Raw genomic sequence first — 9,864 nt, forward strand, 5'->3', positions numbered from 1 at the left:
GCGAGAGGGAAAATCACCGATTTGCTTCCGTGAGAAGCATAGCCTATGCATCTTGAAAGGGAAAAGCACCGTGTGCTTCCCGAGAAAAAGAGAGAACCACGATCTGTAAGCAGAGTCTGTTTCCCAAAAAGGCAAAAGCACAGCTTAAAAAGTGCAAAGGAGAATTGTGCTTCCGGGTTCCGATTTCGGTCTTTTTCCGTTTTCAATCTTTTTAATTTTTTTTGGTTTCTTTATTCTCAGTTTCTTTTTGTAAAAAAATCGCCAGAATCCATTAACACGGAATCTAGTTTCAAAGATCTCGGCATGAGAAATCTGATGATGAAAAGGGTTCGTGATTTGGACCCACGTTAAATAGATAAAATGTTTTGAAAAAAATGAATCTACGCAAAAAAGCTCCCATTTTACGGAAAGTGGTGCACTACATCATCATAGAAGGTGAGAGTAACCTTTGCAAAAGCCGACCCTTTGTAAGGGCATTTCCCTACTTTGTGTTTTGGATGATGATGACAACCCTTTGTTGGTCCAATCTTGTGCTAAGTGCTTCAGGTTCTCGGTGATTAGGCTTACATCGGCTTACTATTCTCTCTGGAAGGAAAAGATCAAAGACGGTGTTTTTCTACGTGTTTATCTCTTTGGTCGTAGAGAACCCGTACTATTAAGAGGGGATACGCATTGGAAGGAGTTGGGGGAATCTTTGCACGTACACTTCTGCCACACCCTCCTTGGCCTTCCTTGTTTTGTGTGAGAGAGAGCTCCCTTTCTTATCCAACTGCTTGATGTGTTCTCCCAGCGGTTGTTCCGCTCGTGCGAGCGGTTGTACCGCTGGCACTTGGCACGAACCCAACCACCACCCCAGGGGGGATACCCTGGGGTTGAACAGCCCAGTCATGACCAAGCGGTTGTACCGCTACTCCCGGGCGGTGGTACCGCCACCGTGCTTAAATTTGACTGGGGTGTGTCTCTGGTGGTTGTACCGGCCAAGTACCGCCCAACAACCGGTCCGGTTCCTGTTTTGATGCGGTACTTGGGTAGTGGCCCGGTTGGTCCGATTGTGCCCCGCACACCGGTTCCCCAAGCGGTTCTACCGCTTGGGACTTAGCCACCCAAGTGACCAGGACCAGGCGGTTGCACCGGTGCTATACCGCTCGATCACCGCACACAGGGGTGACACCCTACTGTTTCAAAGCGGTGGTTGAGCGGTGGCTGGGCGGTTGTTCCGGTTGTTCCCCACAACCGGTACTACCGCCCGTCTGAAGGAAATATGCCCTAGAGGCAATAATAAAGTTATTATTTATTTCCTTATTTCATGATAAATGTTTATTATTCATGCTAGAATTGTATTAACCAGAAACATAATACATGTGTGAATACACAGACAAACATAGTGTCACTAGTATGCCTCTACTTGACTAGCTCATTGATCAAAGATGGTTAAGTTTCCTAGCCATTGACATGAGTTGTTATTTGATCAACGGGATCACATCATTAGGAGAATGATGTGATTGACTTGACCCATTTTGTTAGCTTAGCACTTGATCATTTAAGTTTACTGCTATTGCTTTCTTCATGACTTATACATGTTCCTATGACTATGAGATTATGCAACTCCCGAATACCGGAGGAACACTTTGTGTGCTACCAAACGTCACAGCGTAACTGGGTGCTTATAAAGGTGCTCTACAGGTGTCTCCGATGGTGTTCGTGGAGTTGGCATAGATCAAGAACAGGATTTGTCACTCCGATTGTCGGAGAGGTATCTCTAGGCCCTCTCGGTAATGCACATCACTATAAGCCTTGCAAGCAATGTGACTAATGAGTTAGTTGTGGGATGTTGCATTACGGAACGAGTAAAGAGACTTGCCGGTAACGAGATTGAACTAGGTATTGAGATACCGACGATCAAATCTCGGGCAAGTAACATACTGATGACAAAGGGAACAACGCATGTTGTTATGTGGTTTGACCGATAAAGATCTTCGTAGAATATGTAGGAACCAATATGAGCATCCAGGTTCCGCTATTGGTTATTGACTGGAGACGTGTCTCGGTCATGTCTACATAGTTCTCGAACCCGTAGGGTCTGCACGCTTAAAGTTCTGTGACGATCGATATTATGAGTTTTTGTGTTTTGATGTACCGAAGGTAGTTCGGAGTCCCGGATATGATCACGGACATGACGAGGAGTCTCTAAATGGCCGAGACGTAAAGATCGATATATTGGAAGGTTATATTCGGACACCGGATGAGTTTTGGGGGTTATTGAATAAATACCGGAGAACCGGGAGGTTACCGGAACCTCCCGGGGGGTTATCGGGCCTTATGGGCCCAAGTGGAGGAAGAGGAGAGGCGGCCAGCTAGGGGCGTGCGGCCCCCCTAGCCCAAACCGAATTGGACTAGGGGGGCGGCCCCCCTTTCCTTCTTCTTCTTCTCCTCCCCTTCCTTCCCCTCTCCTACTAGGACTAGGAAAGAGGGGGAATCCTACTTGGAGTAGGATTGCCCCCCTTGGGCGCGCCTCCTCCTCCTTGGCCGCCCCTCCTCCTCTCCCTCTTTTATATACGGGGAGGGGCACCCCTTGGAGACACAACAATTGATCTGTTGATCTCTTAGCCATGTGTGGTGCCCCCTCCACCATAATCCACCTCGGTTATATCATAGCGGTGCTTAGGCGAAGCCCTACGCCGGTAGCTTCATCAACATCTTCACCACACCGTCGTGCTGACAAAACCCTTCCCCGAGCTCTACTGGATCGTGAGTTCACGGGACGTCACCGAGCTGAACGTGTGCTGAACACGGAGGTGCCGTATGTTCGGTGCTGAGGACCGGTCGATCGTGAAGACGTACGACTACATCAACCGTGTTGTTATAACGCTTCCGCTTAACGGTCTATGAGGGTACATGGACGACACCATGATCTTGCGTGTGCGTAGGAAAATTTTGAAATTACTATGTTCCACAACAGTGGCATCCGAGCCAGGTTTATGCGTAGATGTTATATGCACGAGTAGAACACAAGTGAGTTGTGGGCGATACAAGTCATACTGCTTACCAGCATGTAATACTTTGGTTCGGCGGTATTGTTGGATTAAGCGGCCCGAACCGACATTACGCGTATGCTTACACGAGACTGGTTCTACTGACGTGCTTTGCACACAGGTGGCTGGCGAGTGTCAGTTTCTCCAACTTTAGTTGAGCCGAGTGTGGCTACGCCCGGTCCTTGAGAAGGTTAAAACAACACTAACTTGACGAACTATCATTGTGGTTTTGATGCAGCCACGTAAAACTTGCAACAACAAAGTAGAGGTCGTCTAACTTGTTTTTGCATGGCATGTTGTGATGTGATATGGTCAAGACATGATGTTATATTTATTGTATGAGATGATCATGTTTTGTAACAGAGTTATCGGCAACTGGCAGGAGCCATATGGTTGCCTCTTTATTGTATGCAATGCAATCGCCCTGTAATTGCTTTACTTTATCACTAAGCGGTAGCGATAGTCGTAGAAGCAATAGTTGGCGAGACGACAACGATGCTACGATGGAGATCAAGGTGTCGCGCCGGTGACGATGGTGATCATGACGGTGCTTTGGAGATGGAGATCAAAGGAACAACAAGATGATGATGGCCATATCATATCACTTATATTGATTGCATGTGATGTTTGTCCTTTATGCATCTTATTCTGCTTTGTTTGACGGTAGCATTATAAGATGATCTCTCACTAAATTTCAAGGTAAAAGTGTTCTCCCTGAGTATGCACCGTTGCCAAAGTTCCTCGTGCCGAGACACCACGTGATGATCGGGTGTGATAAGCTCAACGTTCATCTACAACGGGTGTAAGACAGTTTTACACACGCAGAATACTCGGGTTAAACTTGACGAGCCTAGAATATGCAGATATGGCCTCGGAACACTGAGTCCGAAAGGTCGAGCATGAATCATATAGTAGATATGATCAACATAGTGATGTTCACCATTGAAAACTACTCCATTTCACGTGATGATCAGTTATGGTTTAGTTGATATGGATCACGTGATCACTTAGATGATTAGAGGGATGTCTATCTAAGTGGGAGTTCTTAAGTAATATGATTAATTGAACTTAAATTTATCATGAACTTAGTACCTGATAGTATTTTGCTTGTCTATGTTATTGCAGATAGATGGCCCGTGTTGTTGTTCCGTTGAATTTTAATGCGTTCCTTGAGAAAGCAAAGTTGAAAGATGATGGTAGCAATTACACGGACTGGGTCCGTAACTTGAGGATTATCCTCATTGCTGCACAGAAGAATTACGTCATGGAAGCACCGCTGGCTGCCCAACCCGCTGCAGGAGCAACACCAGATGTTATGAACGTCTGTCAGAGCAAAGCTGATGACTACTCAATAGTTCAGTGTGCCATACTTTACAGCTTAGAACTGGGACTTCAACGATGTTTTGAACGTCATGGAGCATATGAGATGTTCCAGGAGTTGAAGTTAATATTTCAAGAAAATGCCCGGATTGAGAGATATGAAGTCTCCAATAAGTTCTACAGTTGCAAGATGGAGGAGAATAGTTCTGTCAGTGAACATATACTCAGAATGTCTGGGTACCATAATCACTTGACTCGGCTGGGAGTTAATCTTCCGGTTGATAGTGTCATTGATAGAGTTCTTCAATCACTGCCGCCAAGCTACAAGAGCTTCGGGATGAACTATAATATGCAAGGGATGGATAAGACAATTCCCGAGCTCTTCGCAATGCTAAAGGCTGCGGAGGTAGAAATCAAGAAGGAGCATCAAGTGTTGATGGTCAACAAGACCACCAGTTTCAAGAAAAAGGGTAAAGGGAAGAAGAAAGTGAACTTCAAGAAGAATGGCAAACAAGTTGCTGCTCAAGAGAAGAAACCCAAGTTTGGACCTAAGCTTGAGACTGAGTGCTTCTACTGCAAAGGGACTGGTCACTGGAAGCAGAACTGCCCCAAGTATTTGGCGGATAAGAAGGATGGCAAGGTGAACAAAGGTATATGTGATATACATGTTATTGATGTGTACCTTACTAGAGCTCGCAGTAGCACCTGGGTATTTGATACTGGTTATGTTGCTAATATTTGCAACTCGAAACAGGGACTACGGATTAAGCGAAGACTGGCTAAGGACGAGGTGACGATGTGCGTGGGAAATGGTTCCAAAGTCGATGTGATCGCCGTCGGCACGCTACCTCTACATCTACCTTCGGGATTAGTTTTAGACCTAAATAATTGTTATTTGGTGCCAGCGTTAAGCATGAACATTATATCTGGATCTTGTTTGATGCGAGACGGTTATTCATTTAAATCTGAGAATAATGGTTGTTCTATGTATATGAGTAATATCTTTTATGGTCATGCACCCTTAAAGAGTGGTCTATTTGTGTTGAATCTCGATAGTAGTGATACACATATTCATAATGTTGAAGCCAAAAGACGCAGAGTTGATAATGATGGTGCAACTTATTGGTGGCACTGCCGCTTGGGTCATATTGGTGTAAAGCACATGAAGAAACTCCATACTGATGGACTTATGGAATCACTTGATTATGAATCACTTGGTACTTGCAAACCATGCCTCATGGGCAAGATGACTAAAATGCCGTTCTCCAGAACAATGGAGCGAGCAACAAACTTGTTGGAAATCATACATACTGATGTATGTGGTCTGATGAATGTTGAGGCTCTCGGCGGGTATCGTTATTTTCTCACCTTCACAGATGATTTAAGCAGATATGGGTATATCTACTTAATGAAACATTTGAAAAGTTCAAAGAATGTCAGAGTGAAGTGGAAAATCATCGTAACAAGAAAATAAAGTTTCTACGATCTGATCGTGGAGGAGAATATTTGAGTTACGAGTTTGGTCTACATTTCAAACAATGTGGAATAGTTTCGCAACTCACGCCACCTGGAACACCACAGCGTAATGGTGTGTCCGAATGTCGTAATCGTACTTTACTAGATATGGTGCGATCTATGATGTCTCTTATTGATTTATCACTATCGTTTTGGGGTTATGCTTTAGAGACAGCCGCATTCACGTTAAATAGGGCACCATCAAAATCCGTTAAGACGACGCCTTATGAACTGTGGTTTGACAAGAAACCAAAGTTGTCGTTTCTTAAAGTTTGGGGCTGCAATGCTTATGTGAAAAGCTTCAACCTGATAAGCTCGAACCCAAATCGGAGAAATGTGTCTTCATAGGATACCCAAAGGAGACTGTTGGGTACACCTTCTAGCACAGATCCGAAGGCAAGACATTTGTTGCTAAGAATTGATCCTTTCTAGAGAAGGAGTTTCTCTCGAAAGAAGTGAGTGGGAGGAAAGTAGAACTTGATGAGGTAATTGTACCTGCTCCCTTATTGGAGAGTAGTTCATCACAGAAACCGGTTCCTGTGACACCTACACCAATTAGTGAGGAAGCTAATGATGATGATCATGAAACTTCAGATCAAGTTACTACTGAACCTCGTAGGTCAACCAGAGTAAGATCCGCGCCAGAGTGGTACGGTAATCCTGTTCTGGAGGTCATGTTACTTGACCATGACGAGCCTACGAACTATGAGGAAGCGATGATGAGCCCAGATTCCGCAAAATGGCTTGAAGCCATGAAATCTGAGATGGGATCCATGTATGAGAACAAAGTGTGGACTTTGGTTGACTTGCCTGATGATCGGCAAGCCATCGAGAACAAATGGATCTTCAAGAAGAAGACTGACGCTGACGGTAACGTTACTGTCTACAAAGCTCGACTTGTTGCAAAAGGTTTTTGACAAGTTCAAGGAGTTGACTACGATGAGACTGTTGGGAAACGTAGTAATTCAAAAAAATTCCTACGCACACGCAAGATCATGGTGATGCATAGCAACGAGAGGGGAGAGTGTAATCTACGTACCCTCGTAGACCAACAACAGAAGCGTTATGACAACGCGGTTGATGTAGTCATACGTCTTCACGGCCCGACCGATCAAGCACCGAAACTACGGCACCTCCGAGTTTTAGCACACGTTCAGCTCGATGATGATCCCCGGACTCCGATCCAGCAAAGTGTCGGGGAAGAGTTCCGTCAGCACGACGGTGTGGTGACGATCTTGATGTTCTACCATCGCAGGGCTTCGCCTAAGCACCGTTACAATATTATCGAGGAGTATGGTGGAAGGGGGCACCGCACACGGCTAAGAAAACGATCACGCGGATCAACTTGTGTGTGTAGAGGTGCCCTGCCTCCGTATATAAAGGATCAAGGGGGGAGGAGGCCGGCCGTAGGAGGGGCGCGCCAGGGGAGTAGGATTCCTACTCCTAGTTGGAGTAGGTTTCCTCCTTTCCTAGTCTAACTAGGAGAAGGGGGAAAGGGGGGAAGAGGGGAAGGAAGGGAGAGAGGGGCCGCGCCCCAAACCCGTTGTCCAATTCGGACTGGGCTTGGGAGGGGCGCGCGCCACCTCCTGGTCCTTCCCACTAAGGCCCATTAAGGCCCATTGCTTCTTCCTCGTATTCCCGTAACTCCCCGGTACCTCCGAAAATACCCGAATCACTCGGAATCTTTCCGATGTCCGAATATAGTCGTCCAATATATCGATCTTTACGTCTCGACCATTTCGAGACTCCTCGTCATGTCCCCGATCTCATCTGGGACTCCGAACTCCTTCGGTACATCAAAACTTATAAACTCATAATATAACTATCATCGAAACCTTAAGCATGCGGACCCTACGGGTTCGAGAACAATGTAGACATGACCGAGACATGTCTCCGGTCAATAACCAATAGTGGAACCTGGATGCTCATATTGGCTCCCACATATTCTACGAAGATCTTTATCGGTCAGACCGCATAACAACATACGGTGTTCCTTTGTCATCGGTATGTTACTTGCCCGAGATTCGATCGTCGGTATCTTAATACCTAGTTCAATCTCGTTACCGGCAAGTCTCTTTACTCGTTCCGTAATACATCATCTCACAACTAACTCATTAGTTGCAATGCTTGTAAGGCTTATGTGATGTGCATTACCGAGAGGGCCCAGAGATACCTCTCCGACAATCGGAGTGAGAAATCCTAATCTCGAAATACGCCAACCCAACATGTACCTTTGGAGACACCTTAGAGCTCCTTTATAATCACCTAGTTACATTGTGACGTTTGGTAGCACACAAAGTGTTCCTCCGGCAAACGGGAGTTGCATAATCTCATAGTCATAGGAACATGTATAAGTCATGAAGAAAGCAATAGCAACATACTAAACGATCGGGTGCTAAGCTAATGGAATGGGTCATGTCAATCACATCATTCTTCTAATGACGTGATCCCATTAATCAAATAATAACTCTTTTGTTCATGGTTAGGAAACATAACCATCTTCGATTAACGAGCTAGTCAAGTAGAGGCATACTAGTGACACTCTGTTTGTCTATGTATTCACACATGTATTATGTTTCCGGTTAATACAATTCTAGCATGAATAATAAACATTTATCATGATATAAGGAAATAAATAATAACTTTATTATTGCCTCTAGGGCATATTTCCTTCAGTCTCCCACTTGCACTAGAGTCAATAATCTAGTTCACATCGCCATGTGATTCAACACTAATAGTTCACATCACCATGTGATTAACACCCATAGTTCACATCGTCATGTGACCTATACCCAAAGGGTTTACTAGAGTCAGTAATCTAGTTCACATCGTTTATGTGATTAACACCCAAAGAGTACTAAGGTGTGATCATGTTTTGCTTGTGAGATAATTTTAGTCAACGGGTCTGTCACATGCAGATCCGTAAGTATTTTGTGAATTCTATGTCTACAATGCTCTGCACGGAGCTACTCTAGCTAATTGCTCCCACTTTCAATATATATCTAGATCGAGACTTAGAGTCATCCAGATCTGTGTCAAAACTTGCATCGACGTAACTTTTTACGACGAACCTTTTGTCACCTCCATAATTGAGAAATATTTCCTTATTCCACTAAGGATAATTTTGACCGCTATCCAGTGATCTACTCTTAGATCACTATTGTACTCCCTTGCTTAACATAGTGTAGGATATACAATAGATCTGGTACACAGCATGGCATACTTTATATAACTTATGGCTGAGGCATAGGGAATGACTTTCATTCTCTTTCTATCTTCTGCCGTGGTCGGGCTTTGAGTCTTACTCAATTTCACACCTTGTAACACAGCCAAGAACTCTTTCTTTGACTGTTCCATTTTTGAACTACTTCAAAATATTGTCAAGGTATGTACTCATTGAAAAAACTTATCAAGCGTCTTGATCTATCTCTATAGATCTTGATGCTTAATATGTAAGCAGCTTCACCGAGGTCTTTCTTTGAAAAACTTCTTTCAAAACACTCCTTTATGCTTTGCAGAATAATTCTACATTATTTCCGATCAACAATATGTCATTCACATATACTTATCAGAAATGCTGTAGTGCTCCCACTCACTTTCTTGTAAATACAGGCTTCACCGCAAGTCTGTATAAAACTATATGCTTTGATCATCTCATCAAAGCGCATATTCCAACTCCGAGATGCTTGCACCAGTCCATAGATGGATCGCTGGAGCTTGCATATTTAGTTAACACCTTTAGGATCGACAAAACCTTCTAATTGCATCGTATACAACTCTTCTTCATAAAATGCGGCAATTGCTAACATGATTGGGACAGACATAAGCATAGATACAAGTGAGAAACTCTCATTGTAGTCAACACCTTGAACTTGTCGAAAACCTTTTGCGACAATTCTAGCTTTGTAGATAGTAACACTACTATCAACGTCCATCTTCCTCTTGAAGATCCATTTATTTTCTATGGCTTGCCGATCATCAGGGAAATCCATCAAAG

Source organism: Triticum urartu, chromosome 4A, assembly GCF_056163025.1.
Source record: "Triticum urartu cultivar PI428250 chromosome 4A, HENAU_Tu73, whole genome shotgun sequence".
Classification (NCBI taxonomy): Eukaryota; Viridiplantae; Streptophyta; class Magnoliopsida; order Poales; family Poaceae; genus Triticum; species Triticum urartu.